At 46.2% G+C, this 23611-nt stretch overlaps 1 long non-coding RNA gene across 1 annotated transcript in view; it reads right to left on the bottom strand.

The window, feature by feature from the left end:
* LOC126175124 (uncharacterized) overlaps positions 1–23611 on the bottom strand; it is a 660542-nt gene that overhangs the window by 235269 nt on the left and 401662 nt on the right. The window contains exon 2 of the long non-coding RNA XR_007535526.1: positions 8656–8727. This is a non-coding gene — a long non-coding RNA (uncharacterized LOC126175124). The remainder of the gene's footprint in view (positions 1–8655; positions 8728–23611) is intronic.

Here is a 23611-nt window from a genome sequence, read left to right as displayed (position 1 = left end):
CGGGCAATAGACCGCGCCGTTCGAACTGTCGACGTAAGTGGCACTGCTAAGAGTATCCTAGGACTTTCACATCGCTGGCAACGGGTTATACACAATGCTGGTGACTACTTTGAAGGTCAGTAAAAACTTTGAAACACGTTTCTATTTTGTACGAGCTGTAAATAAATAGTTGCCACTATTAAAGTTCCAACCCTCGTATTTATTCTCCATTTTCTCGATCAATGTTTTATTCACGATCATGTCGCACCTTGCGAGTCAAATGAAAACCGAAAACCCGCCACAACGGAACCCTGGAACGGTTCCATTCAAAAGTAGTCAGCACACGCGTTACGAGGTTTATCCCGCTGGGACACGACACAATCAATTGCTATTTCGTAGAATGCGGTCGGTCGCTGACGGATCCACAAACGCAAGCACTCTTGCACTGTCTCGACCGACTGCAAGCGGCGTCCACTGATGTCCATCTTCAGGTCGCCAAAAGATGTGAAAATCACACGGTGACAGATCTGGCTATACAGCGGAAGTCGCCGTGTTTTCTAACCAAATCGCTGATGCATGGCCTTCGTCGCTGTGGCAATGTGGGGGCGGGCGTTAGCATGCAGCAGGATGATTCCATCAGGCAGTATTCCTGTTTTTTTTCTTTTTTTTTAGTTTATGCCGCATTTTCTGCGCTGCACACTGATTGCGGTTCCACGCTCGAGGAACCTGACGGGCAGAGGGCGCCTGCAGTAGAATGAGGAGGTGGTCATGACGTTACCGGAACTTGTGTGAACAGCTTTGGATTTCTTTTGCGGGGGAGATGTGGGCTGTTTCCACTGTTGGCTTTGCCGTTTGCCCTCGGGCTCGAAATGGTGGCACCGCGTAAGGTCATGAAGACCTCCTTCCTTGAATGGAGGGACCCTCTGCTAGTCCAGTCCCTGATAAGTGGAACCACAATCGATGGGAAGCGCTATGAAGACACTTCGCAGAAACTGCGACGCGCTGTGAAGTCAAGACGCCCAGGACCGCTGTGACATGGAATCACCCTGTTGCACGATAACGGCCGCCCCCACGCTGCAACTGGGACGAAGGCTACGCTTCAGCGAATTGGTTCGGAAACACTGCAACACCCTCTGAACAGCCCGGATCTTTCACCGTGAAATTTTCACATCTTTGGCGACCTGAAGAAAGAAATGCGTGGACGTCAGTTTCAGTCGGACAAGGAAGTTCGAGAGTGGGTGTGGTTTTGGATCCCTCAGCAGCTGATCGTGTCCTACGAAACAGGAACTGATCGTCACGTCTTCCAGTGGGATAAATATCTTAACGAGTGTGGTGATTACTTTTGTATCGAACCACTCCACGGTCCCGCCGTGGCGGTTGTTAGGTTTTCATTTGACAGCCCCTCATACATCTGAAAAAACCACCAACGACTCGTCGAATACATGCCACGCAGAAGCACTGCTCTGTTGCGTTCTAATGGTGGGCCATCGCGCTATCAAGCAGCCGGTCGTAATGTTTACCTCCTCACTGTGAGTGAAAACTGCTCAGAAATGTTGAATGAACGAATATGTCGTGTCAAATCAATATCTGTGCTCGTCCGTGATTCGAGCCATTTAGGCCCGGGCCGGGGCTGCTGCACATGTGCAGCTTCCTGGCCATAATGTCGCTTTGCCCACTGGCTGGGCCTGTATGCCTGGCGCACTCTCGTGCTCTTTTCACAGTGGGCGGCGCTTTAATGGGTGGGAATCGTCGTTGGTTTTAAGTGCATTGTATGTCGGTCTGTCGCTTTGCCCACTGGCTGGGCCTGTATGCCTGGCGCACTCTCGTGCTCTTTTCACAGTGGGCGGCGCTATAATGGGTGGGAATCGTCGTTGGTTTTAAGTGCATTGTATGTCGGTCGGCCAACGGTGGCCTACTGCAGACCGACACTTAAGCGACACCAAATAGTAATCGACATCGAGAGAGAGGCCCTGTCGTATAGCCTATGTATAACCTGAAATTAAATGTAAATAATATCTAAATACCATTCATTGCAAGAAAATCAATCATGTCTTTCAATAATTAAATGACATTTATTAAGCATGTACAGGCTGACAATTATTTACAAAAAAGGGCGCGCACACACCTTAGTCAACATTTACTAGTCACTACAGATATTCGGATTTAGGTTATCGGATTTAGGTTATGACATATTGGATATGACTGCCATCCATGACGAAGATGTGGCGCAGACGAATAGCGAAATTCTGCATGACCCGCTGAAGTGTTGGAACATCGATGCTGTCGATGACCTCCTGAATGGCTATTTTCACCTGAGCAATGGTTTTGGGATTATCGCTGTACACCTTGTCTTTAATACAGCCCCACAAAAATGAGTCGCATGTGTTCAGATCCGGAGAATATAGCGGCTAATCGGTGCTACTGGCCTCTGGATACCCCAGAGCCAGAATGCGGTCCCGAAGAGCTCCTACAGGACATCAAAGACTCTCCTAATTCGACGGGGACGAGTTCAGTCTTGCATGAACCCCATCTTGTCGAAATCAGGGTCACTTTGGATAATGGGGATGAAATCATCTTCCAAAACCTTCACGTATCGTTCGGCAGTCACCCGCCATCGTGGAATATCGCACCGATTAGGGACTGGACATTGCACACCACAAAGTCAGCCGTTGAGGGTCAAGAGACTTCTCGATCGCGAAATGCGGATTCTCAGTCCCCTAAATGCGCAAATTTTGCTTATTGTCGAACCCATCCAAATGAAAGTGGGTTTCGTTCGAAATCAAGCCATATTCACATTAAAGTCCTGTTCGTCAATTCCGTGGGCAATAGTGTTGGTGAAACACAACTGCTATTACATGGCCCTAGGGCTTAATAGCTTATGGGTTTGAATTTCGTATGGGAATAGATGCAAATCTTCAAATAACAATTTGTCGCAGTGTCTCCCGCTTCATTCCTACCTGTAGTGCAGCTCGTCTGATCGATTTTCTGGGGCTGGTTTTAACACAGCGCGTGCCTTCCCGGTGTTTTCAGTGTTTTCACCCTTTTTGGACGACCGAAATTTTGAAACTTATCACGAACAGTGCCCCTTCTCTCAAACTTTCGAATCAAATTTTTGGTTGTTAGCACACTTGGAGCGGTTGTTTTCAGCTTGAACTGGGTCGCAAACTTCATTGGAGTGCAGCTGGGCTGTTACTGCTCGCATAGTAGACCTTCACAAGCTCTATACGCTCAGGCACGCTGTACCGTGACAGTTCCATGTGCAAATGGCAGTCAACAACAAGCTGCGTGTGCATGAGCATACTAACTCCCATCATGCCCCGCGGCCAACAGTGTTGTTTGAACGTCCTAAAGCAAACAGTTCAGAAGTTATAGCGATTTTATTTCAAATATTCAATAATTGTCACCCTGCGAGTATACCTTCAACAACTGGTTTCATATCAAATTTTTGAGATAACAATGTTCGGCTGTATAATATGGAGCAGGATGAAGCATAGTTAGTCAAGAACAGTTTTAAATTGGAAAAAGAAAGAAATCCAAAACATTTTTATCATTGGTAGTGAGAGATGATAATTTCGGGGACAAAAGCACGGCACATTGATAAACTCAAGCTGCTTGGAAGATTTTCGCCACTAATACTCGATCGAAACCTTGATTTATTCATTTTCATTACGAAGAAATATCTTTCACACACAGAAGTAGAACAGAACATGGACATAACTCTCGCAGCTTCGTGATGAAGGAGTGGAAATTCTAGCTGCGAAAAGTTTTAGTAAGGTTTTTTTCTTTTTTTTTTATCTCGTACTACAAAGATCTTCATTCAAGCATATATTGTACTACAGGTCGATCAGTTCCATCTTTAAATGATTCGGAGCATCTTCAATTGATGCTGAAAACGGCAGAGGAAAGCAACGCTTGAAAGGACACACACTCGTAATATCTAAAAATCGTGCTCGAAATTGCTCCTTAATTTTTACGATTATTGACACGTATTCTTGAAGTGCAGCACTTTCGTGGATCAAAGCAACAGTGGAGAAACGTGCATGTGTTTTCAGAAGATAATTGGCTCTCCCAAACAGCAAGTTCCTTTTCAAAAGCATTTACTTTTTTTAACATTTCAGAAACTAAATTATTTTCACCTTGCAAAGTGAGGTTCAGGCTGTTCACGTGAGATGTAATGTGCACGAAAAATGCAAGGTCTGGTATGCAGCAAGGGTCTCCTAATTTCGGTTTACTCTTTCCTCTCTGAAGTAGGAACTGTACTACGGTCGCACGAAGGCAGTAAGTCCAAATGTCCCTGTTGGACGCAGTGAGTTATCGACACCTCATGTGTGTGTCACTGCTTGAACTGTACCGTTAAGATCTGTTGCTTCATCCAACACAACAGGGACAGCAAGATTTCCTTAGCCTTATTTATTAACTGCCTGTGTACATCGCCGGCCGTAACACTTACCGACCGTAACACTTACACGTCGTTTCACTGTTTGTTTGGAAAGGCCGATTTCTCGAAACCTGCTAACGTTCGTGGGACACCAAAGTTCTGCAGCATCAATGAGAGAGGTTCTTCCCACGCTCCCCTTCGGAAAAAGGTTTCACGGATCCTGGTATTCGTAATGCATTCTGTAAAATTGAGAACAGTAGGTAGTACAGTAAAATGGACACGAATGTAATACAAGAAATGAAGAATTCAAGAGGTATCAATTATCATTACTCATCCATTTTCTTAAGGGCACTTAATTTGGCTTGCCGTTCTTCAGCGTTCAGAACACTAGACTCGTCTTTATGAAATGAGTTGTTGTGCCTCTCAATCGTGAACCTGCGTTGGCTGCCTATTGTCCGGCGGCACAGCAAACACTAAGTTTTCAGCCACTGCTGTAAAGAAGACCTGCAGTTACCAGTCGTGTTTAAAGGACTGAGGAAACAGATCCGCCGTGCTTTGCATTTTCAACACTCGCCATTTCTCAGTGCGTCTCGCGTAAGGCTACAGCCACTATAGGGAACCAAGACAGGGGTGCTTCGTTCCTCCTGGTAACCGCGTAAACAACGAAGCAGAACCGCCGCCGCTCATTTGGTGTACGTGTCTAGTAGTAACAGGCGTTGCTGCTCCGCTCTGCCCCCTGGCTGAGGTGTGCGCACCTGTGGCACCACATCCGCACTTTTGCACAGCGTGCAGCGTCTGGCTGGCCCTGATTTAACCCACCCTACGAGGCCCCCGGAGTGACTTAAAACATTACGCGCTTCTGCTCCGTCCCTCCTACAACTTGAGCCATGTTCAAGTTGCAGCTGCGAGTACACCAAAAAGTAGCTCTTAGTTTCTGTCAGGTGTTCGTGACGGAGCTTTGATAACAGCATGGAGCTGACACCCAAACCTCCAGGTGTCAATCGACTCAGATCGGCACTAAACGTTGCATGTCGACAGAGTATCAACTGAAATGTTTCAAATGGCTCTAAGCACTATGGGACTTAACATCTGAGGTCATCAGTCCCCTAGAACTTAGAATTACTTAAACCTAACTAACCTAGGGACATCACACACATCCATGCCCGAGGCAGGATTCGAACCTGGGACCGTAGCGGTCGTGCGGTTCCGGACTGCAGCGCCTAGAACCGCTCGGCCACCGTGGCTGGCCTACGTTTATTCTGTAAAACTATAAATGCACTAGCTACTTCGTCACGAGTGGTGTCTATTCTGTCGCACATATCCGACATAACACCACACCTATCTACACAAATGTACTCTACAGATTTGTCAACAATGTAGGAAAAGATAGATTGCTACTTACCGTCAAGCTGCAGACAGGCATAATTAAAGGTGTCTTTTAGTTGTGCATGTCTGCAGCTATACGTGTCTTCCTTACGGTAAGTAGTGATCTGTCTTTTTTCCTACATTGCTGATATTCGCACCTGAAGTTTCCACTGTTTCATTTAATCTATAGGTTTGCTACTTTCAACTAACGAAGCGAAAACAGAATGCCAAAACGAACATTGCTATAAACTCCGAAAAGTCCTTCAAGTGGCAGGAAAATGTTCTCCCATATAGCAGTTTCACGCCTAAACAATTTTAAATAACTTGTGAATAGTGTGGTCTGAACGTAGGACCTTCGGTACGACGATATCACGCTCTACCAACTCACCCTCGCGACGGCTGCAAAACAGTGATGCACAGATACGCTTTTCCTGTTCTCTGTCGTTCTGCCGGCCGGAGTGGCCGTGCGGTTCTAGGCGCTACAGTCTGGAACCAAGCGACCGCTACGGTCGCAGGTTCGAATCCTGCCTCGGGAATTTATGTGTGTGCTGTCCTTAGGTTAGTTAGGTTTAATTAGTTCTAAGTTCTAGGCGACTGATGACCTCAGATGTTAAGTCGCATAGTGCTCAGAGCCATTTGAACCATTTAGCCATTTTCTGTCGTTCTGCTGTTGTGTTGTGTTGTATTGTACTGTATGGAACTGGGGACGAAGGAGAGGCTTCTTCCCCGCCGTAGCCCGCAGTGGTAAACAACCCCACAACATGCTACAGCAGTCCACTCACCCCACCGCCGCCCCACGCCGAACAACAGCGTTATTGTACGGTTCGGCCCCAGTGGACCCTACGGGAAAGTCTCACACCAGACGAGTGTGACCCCAATGTTTGCGTCGTAGAGTAATTATGGTGTACGCGTACGTGGAGACAGTGTTTGTGCAGCAGTTGCCGACATAGCGTAACTGAGGCGGAATAAGGGGAACCTGCCCGCATTCGCCGAGGCAGATGGAAAACCGCCTTAAAAACCATCCGCAGACTGGCCGGCACACCAGACTTCGACACTAATCCGCCGGGCGGATTCGTGCCGGGGACCGGCACGCTTTCCTGCCTGGAAAGCAAATTACCGTTCACGCATTTTCTACTGGACAACAGCATATACGACGAACTAAATCGGAGTTCTGGTTGACACACTATTGACATACAACCTTTGGTACCGATCTGAGTGTCTGACACCTGGAGGGTTAGGTGTGAATGCTGAGCAGGGTATTTGCTTTGCATTTCCACCGAAATGGAGGTACTCTTAAGTTCATCATGTATGCTTTTACATTTATTTCCTGCTGCAAACATTGAAAACAAAACCTTTTTCGATTAAAATTTCTTAATTCTTGAAATTTCTTAATTCTTGAAAATTTCTTAATTCTTGAAAATTTCTTAATTCTTGAAAACCACACTGTATGTCCACACGATAAATTGGAAACAATGCATTTACGTAACTGAATTCCGATTTTTTTTCCAGATATATGTCTACTGGTCATTCACTTACAAGCCTAGAGTTTACTTTTCGTGTTGGGGTTGCCACTGTTGCGAAATTCGTAAGGGAGGTAACTAAACTTATCGTCAACAATGAAAACTCCAGACGTCGATGATTTCACAAAAAATAGCTGATGACTGCTCTAGAAGCACAGACGAGAAACGCACTCACATTATTTGCCCTTTCCATTCTCGCTCTGCATTCAAAAACTGCCAAGGTTTATGTGGTAACAAGGACGGGTTGATGGCAATTTGTAAGTTTGTAAACATTAACGTTGTTGCTTAAAGAAAACAAAGCGTTGGTGCAATATGTGGGTCTTCACTTTATGCACCCCTGATACAAGTGCTTAGGCAAAACTTTAGCTTCTGTTACTCTACATTATGAAGCTCATCCACTTTCACCCATTCTGATAAAAACTAACGGAAAGCACCAGAGTTATATGCTGACAAATCATACTTCAATAGTAGGAGCACGAAGAACTGTCGTACGAGCGAATCTTAAGCACAGAAATACAAAATACTGTTGACATAGTCGACGATATTGTTAAATTCATTTGCTTACTGCATACTTAACAACTGACAGAGAAGGTACTGAACGTTACCTACAGGGAAAGGAACTTCATAACCAGTGGGTGTATCGCCTATGCTACCAGCTTCTGCCGGAAGACCACCTGCATGCGCTGCTGCTGACACGCCCATTACACTTACACTGAGGAGAGGTTTCCCGCTCTTAACCTCAACCACTACTGATTGGCGACTCCATGTTGTCTTGTGCACTACGACCAGATAACAGGTATACTTGAAAAAAGAGACAGCATTGGTCGTATATTTTTTACTATCGCAAAATCGATTTTCTGTCACTGAGTGACCATCTTCAGTGCTGTATTGTATAACTTAAATTAGGATGCACTGTTGTCACTAAGCTTACGGCAATCACATAGAGTCTATGTGATTGCCGTAAGCTTAGTGACAACAGTGCATCCTAATTTAAGTTATACAATATAGCACTGAAGATGGTCACTCAGTGACAGAAAATCGATTTTGCGATAGTAAAAAATATACGACCAATGCTGTCTCTTTTTTCAAGTCAACCACTACTGCTTCCGACACACTCGTGAAACACTAAATGTGATGTTGAGACCTCAAAGTTTTAACTTACTGTTCTGTTGACGTCTGAGTCAGCAGCGACTAACCGCAGTTGAAGGAGAACTAGCGAGCAGATCAGCAGTCACCCGCCCACAACTATTATTCTCTTATAGTGATTTAGGATCGCCACACGAATTTTGTGCAATTCGAACGTCCTTGGTACTATACCCAGCCAAAGTATTTTTTCTGCGCAGATACTGAAATTCAAAGACTGTTCACTTGCTATCTGTCTCAACAGTCACGATCAGACCATGGTGTTTTTACCTTGTCAATGGACGGCGTCTTCAGACTCGCGGTGAATTCCTTCAAAGCGTTCGAACGCTCCAGGCTTCAGTTCTGAAACACAAACACAAATTCACTTAAAGGAGGCCACAAAAAATTTTAAACATATCGTTAAAGGGTAAATTTCATGACACGATTTTCTTTAAAAACAGACGTAGAGATATGTAAATTGTGTGCAGAAAAGAGAGGCGCCGGTACACTTAAATGGATACGGTAAAGGAAAGCACCGTGTAATTGCCCAATTGGTCCTTCCACTGCACTAAAGACGTGTACTTCGCACAGCCCGGCTTTCCAACTGCCGTATATAGTGTACGTGATAAAATCATGGTTACACAGAAGCAACACACCGCCATTTTTGTTTTTCGAACACCAGCAGAGGCCGTCTGCTAATTTTACATTTACCTAACATTTGAGAATGTCCTACACGTTACACAAATAACAGAGACAATGTTGTTCGCTAAATACCGACAGAGCACTTCTGCAAGCCATTTTATCTCCGAGAAGTGGCCTGATCTGGTCATGGTGGAAGTCTTAATGTTTCCATGAGGTGAGGTTCAACAGCCGTAATGTATCTTACAAAATGAATCTTAACGATCAGCTGTTTATTTGTCCTGTTAGTGATGTACCGGTTTTGGTTATTAACCGTCATACAGGATGTAGGGTACAACAGATGTGTTGCTTTTAACTAATATGTTGTACCCTACTCCTGCATGACGGTTAATAACCAAAACCGGTACATCACTAACAGGACAAATAAACAGCTGATCGTTAAGATTCATTTTATAAAATGGAGGAAGTCGTTTCCGTCGTTTTCTTGGTAACAATGTATTTACTTTTTACATAGCAGAAATGACCCACTTCCGCCACAGTGCAACTTTACTTCGTCATGAATGTGGCAATGCTGAATGAGGTTGTGGGGTGATAGGAACGGTTAGTGACGTCATGGTGGCCATCTTCCATTGGCGCACCAGCCCCAGCCGCCGCTACATAGTGCGCCTTGGATATAATACATCGAACGGCCCACTGATTTCGTCTGCTACCACGTGGTTACCAAAAATAAAAAATCTTCACGTCTTGCGCTGAAAGACAACGTCAGAGGTACTTTCCTGTACATATATGCTGTATTTTATGACCACGAAAAATCGTGTCGTTAACATTAAATTTTGCAAGTCACACTTCAAAATATCGGAAACAAAGAAAGTAATTACGAAAAAGTGCAGCTGCGCTGTAGTCAATCTTTTTATCTGGGTACAAGAAGTGCAGTCATCCGTTTCAGACAGGGTTTTGGATGTCGTATAAACCTTTCTGTAACATGATTACTGCTAGATGACGAAAATCATCTGTCTTATGAGGTGCTTAGAATAGTTTCTTTGGGAATAAAAGTGGAAGCCACTGGCAACCATTCAACATCGACATTCATGGTCTACAAACCATGAAAGTGCAAGGCATAGAATACTTTCCATAATACCATATATTAGGATATCTTGTAGCACCAGATAACGCGCCAGGCAAATTTATCGTCGCGCATGGCTTCAGCGTTATTCATGGCGGCATCCGGGGCTTCGGTGTTCCAGTTGTGAGACGCTGGCTTTAAAACTAAGAGCTTTTCGACGGCATTGACTATCTCCTTCGTCGGCCGCTTTTTGATCACTGATAGCATATCAACTTCAGAAACTTGGAACATAAATCCTTTTACATGGCTCAGATCGCGTTTGTAGAGGCCAAAATCGCAACTTGTGTTCCGTGTTAGTGACAATTTGTAATAAAATGTTATGTTGTGTGCAACCAAATTCAGCAGTCACAGTGGCTCTATAAACGGTCCAGTTTCATTTTTGTGAGCACTGTCTATTTTCGACGTCAACATCCACTCACACACAACAGATTGGCAGCAATAGTAGTGGAGGGTATATAAAGCATGTGGGGGAAGGCCCAGAAAACAGTGGAGTCGTTGTACTACGGAAACGGAGCGACTTATCTCACTTCTAAAAGGACATGATCATTAGCTTTCGGACCAAGACTGGAAGCATTTCCGGAACGATTAGGATAGTAAACTGTTCGCGTGCCGCCGTGGTTACGGTATACCGTGCATGTCAAAATGGCGCAATCGAAAATCGGTGCCGAAGCAACACGGGCCATTGATGACAGGGGTGAACGATGGCAGCTGAGATGTGTACGGGTGAATAGACGTGCAACTGTTGAGCGACTGACCGCCGAGATGAACTAAGGGGCTACTAACAGTGTCTCCTTAACGACCGTTCATCGAACACTGCTGCGTGTGGGCGCCTGGTTCATGCATTCACGCTGTCTGCTGTTCAACGGCGGCGAAGGCTGGAATTTCCACGCCAGGACAGTATCTGGACGTCCAGTGAGTGGCGTCAGGTGGACTTTTCAGATGCATTACATTTTGTGCTCTATCAGCCTGATGGCCTTTGCTGTGTACGGCATGAAACGACCCAAAGCAAACAACAAGGAAGCGTTACGGTCTGGGGAATGTTTTCGTAGCGTTGCCTGTGTGATCTTGTTATTCTGGAAGGCACAGTGGGTCAACACCTGTACGCATCCATCACTGGGACCATGTCCACCCCTACATGCGGATTGTTTTTCCTCAGCACTACGGCATCTTCCAGGAGGACAATGCAACGTCTCACACAGCTCGCCGCGCACGCGCGTGGTTCGAGGAGCACCAAGATGAGTTTATTGTTCTCCCCTGACCACCAGACTCACCAGATTTAAGTCCAATCGAGAATCTATGGGCGCCACCTTGGTCTGGCTGTCTCGCGCCACGGATCCTCAACGGAGAAACTTAGCGCAGCTGGCCGTGGCACTGGAGTCGACATGGCTCCGCATCTTCCAGATCCTCACTCACTCTCTTCCTGGACAGCGCTCCAAAAAGTGGTTATTCACGCTTCTGACAAGTGGTCACAATGTCACTGGACAGTTTATATTAATTTTTCAATCTACGAACACTGAAGGCGTGGTGGGTGAAAGGAAGTAGCTGTATCGATATAAGTTGAACTGCTTCAGTCGGTAGCAACAGCTTTCACAGGCGCGATCAACCTAGCCAACCTCGGTTAGCAGGCGACACTGCATCCAGTTGCACTGTATCACAATGGGTTTCCTGTACAGCAACCAAGTCAATGTTGTCATTTTTTTAATATTTTTGATAGAAACTGGCACTTAGCATAGCTTATGCCTCCTGTGTTTATGTGACAAATTCGAACCACAGATTCGAGTTTCCTGGTCAGAGGGACCTGAGAAGGGTCGTTTGGTCTGTCTGGTGACATAACTCTTTCTGAAAGTGTCTTATAGTCAGGAGATCCTCAGATTATCTGACTGCCAGTATGTGCTAGTTCATTTAGCGTTACCCAGGGTGCACGCATAGTGTTATACTACGGACGCGAATTATGGGCTAAATACCATGCTATGAGCTGTTGGGAGCGGCCTATCATAGGGCTTATGGAGTAGCCACATATGTCAAACAAGATATTGAAAACGCTTTCCTAATTTCTACAGCCGGCCGCGGTGGTCTAGCGGTTCTAGGCGCTCAGTCCGGAACCGCGCGACTGCTACGGTCGCAGGTTCGAATCCTGCCTCGGGCATGGATGTGTGTGATGTCCTTAGGTTAGTTAGGTTTAAGTAGTTCTGAGTTCTAGGGGACTGATGACCACAGATGTTAAGTCCCATAGTGCTCAGAGCCATTTAATTTCTACATCCACCAACGAAGATATTCATAATGTTGTCACAAAAATCCGAAAATCGGAAGCATTACCGTCTCCAATACTTATAAGCCACCTGCTACACCTTGGCCAGCCCACGTTCTTCAAACTCAACCACATCCTGCTGTATACGTTGGGGATTTCAATAGTCATCATGAACAGTGGAAGTATAAAGACAATGATGAAAATGGAGAAGCATTAGCAAAACGGGCAGAAGACGAATACTTATACCATGTATTCGATGCTAAGGTTCGATTTACGTTTAGATCAGCTGCCTGAAGACAAGAATACAACCCTGACCTGTGTTTTGTCTCGTCCAACAACATACACCAACCTCTCATGGCCTCGCGTAGAGTTGTTGCGGCAGTGTACTCCGAACTGGTATTCCATCCGGCCCTGTCGTTTTCGACTCGTTCACCTGTCACTCTGCTCCATGCCGGCGTCTGTGCGGCTGCCCGTGGGGCGGCCTTTGTTGAACTCGGGACTCCTCCTATGCTCGGTCTCGCCTTGCCGTGGTGCGGCCTGTGGCAGGTACGCGCGGCATCCGCGGCAGGTCGGTCGCTTCCTGCTGGCCGCGGCCGCTGCCGGAAGTAAGAGCAGAGAGAGAGAGAGAGAGAGAGAGAGAGAGAGAGAGAGAGAGAGGCGGGGCCCGCGCCGCTTTCTAGCGCCTCCTTTCCTTTCAGAGACGCCACACGCCGCAGCCGTCTGTATTCACCAGAGGACCCGCTGCTCGCTGGCTGCCGCCTGATTCTTTTCACGTCTACGCTGATGCCGCCGCCCGTTCAGACTTCTCCGAGCGCAACAAAAAAAAAAAAAGAAAAGACCGATGCTCCGCACAGCACACCGGCGACCCCGTTTTCTGCGTCTAAACGCTTTCAGATCCGCGCTGCCGCACACACAAACCTGCACGCGCCGCGTGCACGTACAGCTGCCGCTGACAAATTTATCACAACCTCTCCGCAGTGCGAGTTCAAACGTGCGCTGCTTCTTGCAACCAGAAGAGGCTATACGCCATCTGCTTTATTTATATACTATCCGTACTGCTATATGTGAATACAAACATTACCCAACTGTTGAAAGAAACAGTAACCCTAGCACGCCCGATACTTTAAAGAATTCTACTCCAATGTATAAAAACACTTCCGAACGTCTGACTACTTTACAGATAAGTTAATGTCTTACATATTTCTCGCTAAGCATATAGACTGAGCCAAAGAAACTGGCACACCTGCGTAATATCGTGTAGGGCCCCGCAAGTACGCAGAAGCACCGCAACGTAACGTGACATGGACACGAAAATGCGTGAAATAGTGCTGGAGGGAACTGACACCATGAATCTAGCAGGGCTGTCCATAAATCCGTATGAGTGCGAGGAGGCGGAGATCTCTTCTGAACAGCACGTTGCAAGGTGTGGTGTCACCGCCAGACACCACACTTGCTAGGTGGTAGCTTAAATCGGCCGCGGTCCATCAGTACGTGTCGGACCCGCGTGTCGCCACTGTCAATACTTGCAGACCTAGCGCCACCACATGGCAGGCTAGAAAGACGGACTAGCACTCGCCCCAGTTGTACGACGACTTTGCTAGCGACTACACTGACGAAGCCTTACTCTCATTTGCCGAGAGACAGTTAGAATAGCCTTCAGCTAAGTCCATGGCTACGACATAGCAAGGCGTCATTAGCCTTACAGTGATTGTAATTAACCGTATCTGGAGATAGTCTCATTTGTATCGTCAATAGCGATGTACCACAAGGATGAATTAAAGTTAAGTATTCAAGGAGCTGCATACTTTTCTTATAGCATTAATTAAGTATCCTGTTCCAGAACTCACACCAGCCGGCGTGTGTGTACGCGTGCCTTTCGGCTACCTCCGAGTGGCGTGGCTGTCTTGCTACGCCACAACACAAGGCATCCCAGATCTCAATGATGTTCATGTCTGGGGAGTTGGGTGCCCATCTGAACTGTTTAAACTCAGAAGAGTGTTATTCCTCGAGCCATTCTGTAGCAATTCTAGACGTGCTGTGTGTCGCATTGTCCTGTTGGAACCGTCCAAGACCGTCGAGATGCGCAATGGATACGAATGGATGCAGTTGATCAGCCAGGATGCTTACATACGTGTCACCTGTCACAGTCGTATCTCGACGTACAAGGAGTACCATATCACTCCAACTGCACTCTCCCCACACCATTACAGAACTGCCACCAGCTTGAACAGTCCCTGCTGACATGCAGGGTCTATGGATGCAGGAGGTTGTCTCTATACCTGAACACGTCCATCCGCTCGAGACAATTTGAAAAGATACTTGTCCGACCAGGCAACACGTTTCCAGTCATCAACAGTTCAATGGCGGTGATTACGGGCCCAGACGAGGCGTAAAGCTTCGTGTCGTGCAGTCAGCTAGGGTACAGTACTAAACCCATATCGCTGATGTTACACTGAATGGTTCGCACGCTGACACTTGTTGATGGCCTCGCATTGAAATCTGCAGCAATTTGCGGAAGGGTTGCATTTCTGTCACGTCGAACGATTCTCTTCAGTCGTCGTTGAGCCCGTTCTTGCAGGATCTTTTTCCGGCCGCAGCGATGTCTTAGTTATGATGCTTTATCGGATTCCTGACATTCACGGTACACTCGTGAATTGATCGTACTGGAAAATCCCCACTTTATCGCTTCCTCGGAGACGCTGTGTCCCACAGCACGTGCGCTGACTATAACACCATGTTGAAACTCATTTAAATCTTCATAACCTGGCATTGTAGCAGCAGTAGCCATCTAACAACTGCGCCAGACACTTGTCTTATACAGGCGTTGCCGACCTCAGCGCCGTATTCTGCCGGTTTACATATCTCTGTATTTGAATATGCATGCCTATACCAGTTTCTTTGGCGCTTCAGTGTAGAACATTCATGGTTGAAGACGCAACACCTTATCTATGTTGGTTATATTAATTTCGTATTATTCACGCATAAACCAAGCAAAAGTTAAGGTAATGAAAATAAGTTTAAGGTTTGTTGCAAGCCGCAAAGTGCTATCATTGCCAAAGACTGGGTCACTCTACTCTGGGTAATTTGCACACAGCTTTGTGCAAAAAGTAGTTTTTCCACTTATCTCAATTTTTATGACTTCATATCTCCTGAACTGTGAGTCTTACATGACAGAATTTTGCAGGCACGTTTAATGCTACATGTGGATACTGTCTTCAAAATGGTCTGCGAATAGAGTTGGTAGTGTATAAGTAATAAATTAAAACGCCTGTTGTTGATGTTTTACTGCAGCGGTAAAATAGCGAGGAAGTTATTTCGTCTCATTATTTTCTTGGGGTGTCTGCGGACAAAAGTTTCGAAATGGTTTTAAATTATATTTAAAAGTTGTTGGGAGTTCTCTATGTGCTCTCGTTTTCAGATAGTGGGCGGTTATAGTGAAGACAATATGCGCGCCTGAGTCCCGTTGCATCACGCCGTACCAGTTGCTTAAGTATGAAACCGGAATTTCCCCTATAGATGGTGCTATCCGTCAGTGTAGGGCCCTTGAGACCGCGTCTGCAGCGCCATCTGCTTCCTGTAACGGCTGACGACGAATGTCAACACACAGTAACCCAAGTTCCATACACTGGTATCTATTTCAAACCCGTGAACATGTCGAGTTTTGTGCCTACGGACTACGATTAGCGGACAGCATTGGTTTCCTGGTATTGTTTGAAGAAAGCTGCTGCAGAATCGCATCGAACGCTTGTCGAAGCTTTCGGCGAACATGCTCTCGGGAAAACGCAATGTTTGGTCTGGTTCAAAAAATTCAAAAGTGGTGACTTTGACGCAAGAAACGACGATCGCGAGAAACCACCGAAAAAGTTCGAAGACAACGATTTGCAGGCCTTAATGAATGAAGGTGATACTCAGACTCAACAGGAACTCGCGGAACAACTGAATGTGACGCAGAAAGCCGTTTCTCTTAGATTGAAAGCTACGGGAAAGATGCAGAAAGTGGGAAAACGGGTTCCACATGAACTGAATAAAAGACAGCAAGCAAATCGAAAGACCACTTGAGAGATGCTGCTCGCCAGATACAAAAGAAACTCGTTTCTTCGTCGAATAGTGACAGGTGATGAAAAATGGATATATTCTGAGAATCACGGGTGAATCCAGGCAAACCATCGACATCCACTGCAAGACCAAATCGCTTTTGAAAGAAGACAATGCTCTGTGTTTGGTGGGATTAGAAGGGTGTCATCTATTATGAGCTGCTAAAACCTGGTGAAACCGTTAACACTGATCGCTACCAACAGCAAATGATCGATTTAAATCGAGCAATACGTGAAAAACGACCGGAATATTGAAAAAGGCAACACGAAGTCATATTGATCCGTGGTAACGCCTTATAACTCACAGCAAAGCGGGTCAAGGGAACGATCGAGGCGTTCAGCTGTGAAACACTAGGGCCTGCGCCTCATTCTTCAGTTGGCTCCGTCCGATTATCATCTATTTGAGTCACTGCCACGCGCCCTAGGACGCGCTCTCGCTGAAGAACGCTTCAATTGGTATGAAAATGGTTCGCTGACTGGTTCGGTTCAAAAGAAGAACTGTTTTTTTGTCGTGGCATTCAAAGCCTGCCGAAGAGGTGGGATAAATGTATAAACAGCAATGGAGATTATTTTGAACGGCATATTGTTTATCAGTTTCGAACAGCAGACGTTTAATTATTGCAATCAAATTCCGGTTTCATACTTCTACACCTGCTACACGCAGTTTCAAAATTCAATACTCGACTTAATGTGTTGACTCTGAAGTAAGATTGTATCTCTTAATGACTGGATTACGTCCGCTACTGACAAGGGAAAACGCCCATCGCTCCTCCCTCAGAAAAATAAGGTTGCCCACTGGATAACCCGTCAAAAACTGAACACAAAAATGGTTCAAATGGCTCTGAGCACTATGGGACTTAACATCTGAGATCATCAGTCCCCTAGAACTTAGAACTACTGAAACCTAACTAACCTAAGGACATCACACACATCCACGCCCGAGGCAGGATTCGAACCTGCGACCATAGCAGCAGCGCGGTTCCAGACTGAAGCGCCTAGAACCGCTCGGCCACAGCGGCCGGCGAATCAAATCAAAGTCACAAGGACTTACGGTCGGGGAGTGTGGTGGATGATACAGTACTTCCCAGTCCCATTGACAGAACAGAGCAGCCACAGCTTGCGCTGTATGCGCCCGCGCTTTGTCGTGCAAAATGATGGGTGAGTCGCGTAGAAAGTGTCACCGCTTCTTTCGCAAAGACCGTCAACGCACAGTATTACTGTTCGTTTTTGGAGCATCACCTGCGGCCAGCTTGTGGCATGTGCGGTCAATTAATGTCGTCAGGAAATCGAAACTAACTGCACTGTTATTTAGACAAGATATCTTTTAAATTGCGTAAAGTTGCACCACTTGACCCTGAAGAACAAAAAAAGGTCAGATTCCCGACATGATTACTAAAAGAATTCCACCAAATTACGGGTACACGATAAATCACGCGACTTTGAAGGTTGTCGAAGCTATTAATACTGAGGGATTGCAATAACGAGCAACTTAAATTGGAACGGTGGTATGGAAAATGTTGCGAGGAAGATGAACCAGAGACTGTACTTAGAAGAAGCAAGAAATTTTCTGAAGAGGCTCACTATACTACGCTTGTCTTCCGAACTATTGCTGTGCCGTGTGGCATCCGCATCGGATAGTACTGACGGAGGACATCGAAGAAGTTGAAAGACGGGGAGCTCATTTTGTATTGTCACGAAATAGGGGTGAGTGTGTCACGATATGATACGCGAATCGAAGCGGCAGTCATTAAATCAGGGGCTTCTTCGTTGCGGTGAGACCGTTTTACAAAATTACAATGACCAATATTCTCCTCCGAATGCGAAAGCATTTTGTTGGTGGTCACCTACATAGGAAGAAATGAGCATCGTAATAAAATAGAGAAATGAGAGCTCTGACGGAAAGGTGCGTTTAAAATTAATTGCAACTTTCGACGTTTGGCTCAACGGAGGGGGTATGACGCCACTGCTCAGGTAACACCAGTGGCAAGCCAGCTTTCCCCACCACGCCGCCTGCAGTTCTGTTGGTAAAGCGCCTCTGTTGTCACGCCTTGGATAAACAGTACTACGCGGTGTCGCGCTTTAGATACGTATCTGCATCCGTCAGCTCTCGTTGTAGAGCGGTATTTTCTGGCGCTGAAGCGTTCTGCATTCGTCAGGTATTGTGAAAAAGCGTTTTGTGTTGGTGTTGCATTAAGAATAAAAGTGCAACAGATCCGACGACGAGGTTCGCATCAAAAGTTGTCGTCTGGCGTTCGCTGCTGTGAATATAATGTTCTGCTGCAGAATATATTCCTCCGATTTGACAATAGAAATGGACAATGCGCATAGGACTCTGTTGTGGTGGATAAAGCTCCAACAATACAATGGAGGAAAGTAGATATTTTGCTCTGGGTAGAAAGAATGCTCCACTGAATGAAGTTGAACTCTGCAAGTATAAGGCAGAGTTAATGTGGTGAACAAGCCAAGCATTGCACGCTACGAGGTCGAGAACTAACTAACACTGAAGTGCATAGTTTAATCACGCTTTCATCGTATCACGCTCATTTAAATCCGACAGAGAAAAAATGAGCCAAGATCAAAAGTAATGAGGCAAGAAACAACAATAAATTTACGCTCAAAATGTTTTGAATGCTGACAAAAGAAGCCATTGCAAATGTTTCGCCACAGGACTGGTCTCTAATTGTCAGCCATACCGAGAAGGTAGTTGAGAAGAGGGATTCGTAAAGTACTGTGACGTATTTTGAGCAATAAGTAACTTTTCTTGTAGGCATGTTAAAATCTGCTTCTTTTGTCAGAACACAAGCGAGTTTCACCAATATTCTTACGCAGTTGAAAAAAAACTGCGACAGAATCCCGAAACAATATAATATTACGCAAGAAACTGAGGACAAGACAGGTCAGTAGTTTATGATAAATCCTATTCTCAGAAGAAAGCTCAAGGTGTAACTTGACATTGTTGCAAAACCAACAGAAATTCTCGTTTCACCAGCTATAGATAGACCTTAAAAATTACATTATTTCACGGAAAAAAAATCTGCAGTTGCTCGAATACCGCGGTAGATACGGAAATTTAACATATTAATCACATGGTAAAATAGTCTCCTCTTTGCGTATTATCATTTGGCAAAATCCTGTTTCGATATTTTAGACTGTTTACGAGATAGCGGGAATTTATGAGTATTTCATTCTGGCTTTTTCAGTGGCGCATGCGTCGCTCAGTACGCGCTGGCAACTACGCGACACCCCGCTTGCTGTCAGAAGTTGGAACTGGAAGTGTTAACTGCAGAGTAGTGGTTTGTTTGTTTTGTTTTAGAGCGCAAAAAGAAGTAGCGTCATACGGGCCCATGTCAAAACTGTGAAACACGAAGACAAAGAGAGGAGTTAAAAACGACTACAAGTCAATCCCAATCGACGGAAGAGAAGACAAGTAAAAACAAGGACGCGAAGAAATGTCTATAAAATATGCCATAGAGAAACGGAGGTCAAGAACTGAAATTCAAATGGCCTTCGTCATATTGCTACAACGGATTAAAAGTAAAACGCGGTCGACAGCCCGTGCGTCGTTCGCTAAAACGGCCGATAACTCTGACGGCCAACCGAAGCGGGAACGTATATGGTTACAAAATGGACATTCCGTAAGCAACTGGCGGGCAGTAAAAACTTGGGCGCAGTGTGCACAAAGTGGTGGAGGAGCGCCACAGAACAAATGGCGATGTCTAAAAACACAGAGCCGAATACGCAGCCAAGTTAAAATGACCTCCTCGCGGCGAGAGGGCGGAGGGGAGGTCGTCCAAGCCGCTGGGAGAGGATTAATAGCCTGGAGCTTATTCCCGTGAAGGGAGGACCAGTGGCGATGTCAAAGTCACACCTCCTGCTGACAGACGGGAACACAGATATCATCGGAGGGAATATAGGAACAAGCGGGCTGAGGTACGAGGACTGCAGCCTTGGCAGCAGCTTCAGCAGCCTCGTTTCTTGACAGACCGACATCAACAAAAAAATGTTCAAATGTGTGTGAAATCTTACGGAACTTAACTGCTACGGTCATCAGTCCCTAAGCTTACACACTGCTTAACCTAAATTATCCTAAGGACAGACAGGCAGACACACACACACACACACACACACACACACACACACACACACACACACACACACACACACACATGCCCGAGAGAGGACTCGACATGAACAAGAACCCACAGAAACATCACAGTGAGTCCATCAAGAGAGAGCAAGTGACACTTTTCCTGGACCCGTTGCACTTGCGGACAGTGGGTTTGAAGGGCGTTGAGAGAGTTTGAGCAGAGGACACAACTGAAAATTCTGTATCGCCGGATGTACTCCGTGCCCTGACACAGGGCGAAAGAGCTATGCTGTAAATACTGAGCAGTGTGCCGAAAGCCGACACCGGAAAACCTCGGCGCCAATGACGAAGGCACACCCGACAATACGGTCAGTCCGAGAGCCATCATTCTACACAAAGGTACTATCGCCAAGTTCCGTGCGAAGGTCGTGAAACTGAAGGCGATAGAGCGAGGCTAGAGTAGTGTGGTCAGGAAGCGCATGAAGGCCAAGGTGAACACGGGTCGCCGCACGAAGCCAAGGTGGCGAAGGGTTCACATCCAGAGTAGTGTTGTGATGTAGTGTAGGTACTCGTATGTGTCCCGTAGAGGTCGCGCAAGTAAAATCAGGCAGATAAGAGCTCGCGCAGAGGCCTGTAAGCAGCCAGTTGCCACGATGCGAGACGTTTACATGATACGCACAGTGGTACCCTGTGTACTCTGCACCACGCAGTGTGTGGCGTCTTGTCGAGTGCAGATGCTGACGTAGAGGCAGAGGCATAGGCGGGCGCTGTGTAGTCGTGCAGGCCTCGCCTGAGGGCGACAGCGCGACCAACACACAGTGGAGAGGAGAGCGGGCGGGCGGTGAGCGGTTATAAGGCGTCGCCTCGGCCGGGTCAAGGCCGCAGCCCGGGGCTGTGAATGGGGGCCCCGCCAGCCAGCCAAAGGCCAGGCCACTGTGCCGCCTCGAGCGACGACCTGCGCTACGGCCAGGCGCGCCGCACCGCGCAGGTATGTGGCCGTCCCCGTGGTGGGTGGCGGAGGATGCTCCACACTCCCCCACTCTCGCTCTGCCTCATTACCCCGCCACTTAGTGACTATTTCCTAGAAGGGGAGACCACGACGGTGGGGTCACAGATTCACTTCGTACACCTTTAGTTGGCCATTAAAAACAACACAATGTGCAAGTGGTAATGTGCACTACTCTGGAAATTCCGAGAGAAAATCCCCAACCTGACCGGGAATCGAACCCGGGACCCCGTGATCTAGAGGCAGCAACGCTAGCCACAATACCACGAGCTGCGGACAACAACAAAAGTGCGTACTTGTCGGTGGGGCTAGGTTGCACCCTAGAACGAATGTTGCAAAGAAGCGTTCACCCCTAAACACAGCACGACTACTGCAGTCCGCCTCCGTAGCACAGCGGTAACGTTACCGCCTACCACGCAAGGGGGTCTGGGTTCGATTCCTGGCAAGCGACTGGGTGTTGTACGTCAATCATTATCATTTTCATCATCATTGACAGGCAAGTCGCCGCAATGGCGTCAACTAAAATTACTTGCAATACGACGACCGAACCCCGAAGGGGATATCCCGGCCAATAAATTCCATACGATCATTTCATTATTTCATTTCATTAGTGCCTGCCGAGTCAAAACACAGTGCGCACAGACAGGGCTCCTGAGCACCATCTTATCGCCAACGACCGTCACAAATGAGTCACTAACACTGCAACCCCCCCTCCCAACTATTACTTGGTACCACTAAATACAGTTCTTGTTGGTGTTGTGTGTTTTTTTTTCAGCAGTGTAGATATGTGGCTTGCACGGAGAGGCCTCATATCAGATCATAGAGCACTTAGCTAGCAGGAAGTGGGGTTTTATATAAAAAAAAGTTAACTTTGCGAGGTCTCACTGAAACCCGGACACTGAACCTGCTGAAGGTTCTTGTAAGGAGAAAGCTACCTACTTTGCATGATATAAGAATATTTTATAGATCAGTCTGACTTGTTTTACAGAAAAAATAGTTCGTCGACTGTATTTGTAATGTACCGATATATTGAGACATAATTTTCCATAGCACGAGTTTATCGGTCATTTGTGTAACAGATTGATAGCGAAGACCTGAACTTCCACAGATACATTTGTAAAGCTTGGACACATGAAACAATACACTGTCTTTGAATATTAAGAAAAGCACTGCTGAGTAAAATAGCGCGCGGCAGACAGAAAAGCAGTGGCAGGCAGAGCCAATAGCAGTCCGGTCTTGGGCGAGACGTGGCGGTCAACGGTTGGCTTACAAGGGGACCGTACCAACTTCCCCTCGCCGATTTTGATTCATATTCAAAAGCTGTGTAGGGCACGTCAACATATGTAAACAGGAAGACGCAACTCTCAACCTGCTTCGAAAAAAATCGAGTTTGAACATTTTACACGTGCTTACGGTCTTCGTATGGTCGCTAGTAACCAAGGATTCCGCAGGGAAGCGACTAAGCGCATAGTTTCACAAGCGCGAGGTCTGTGGATCGAATCTCGCTTCCGAAACTCTCGTCTGATTTCATTCACATGTAATTCTAACAGCAGATTTGGGTGGCACGCCGCAAAACTGTTTGATGACGCAGAAACGCTAACGAATGTAATACAAGTTTGTTTCGCAATAGACACTTTGAGAAAAAAACAAAAACAAAAAAGAAAAACAAAAAAAAACAAAAAAAACAAAAACACAGACAAGCAAACAAACATTCACACGGAAAGGTTCTGCATTCATTACAAGTCCTGCGTCCTAGTAATTTTGTTCCCAATGTTTCCATAATCAGTATCATTCTGATTAATACAGTATTCCACAGATCACAGATTATACTTGCCACATATGTAGATAAAATACAGAGTGTATCTAGAAGTGCTTCCCGCTTCCTGTAACACTGCTCTCGGCAAAGAAAAATGAACCATACATTTTTTCCTGTGAAACTCCACAAAACTGCACCATGTAAGACTCGAGTGTTTGCTCTTTCCAACAATACATTGTTCACGCACATATCTCAAGTAACATTTTTTTTAAACTTGGATGATTCTTTTTGATG

The sequence above is a fragment of the Schistocerca cancellata genome, chromosome 3, assembly GCF_023864275.1.
Source record: "Schistocerca cancellata isolate TAMUIC-IGC-003103 chromosome 3, iqSchCanc2.1, whole genome shotgun sequence".
In the NCBI taxonomy this organism is placed as follows: Eukaryota; Metazoa; Arthropoda; class Insecta; order Orthoptera; family Acrididae; genus Schistocerca; species Schistocerca cancellata.
Note: the sequence above shows the minus strand (reverse complement) of the source record. Positions and strands in the feature narration are given on the sequence as shown.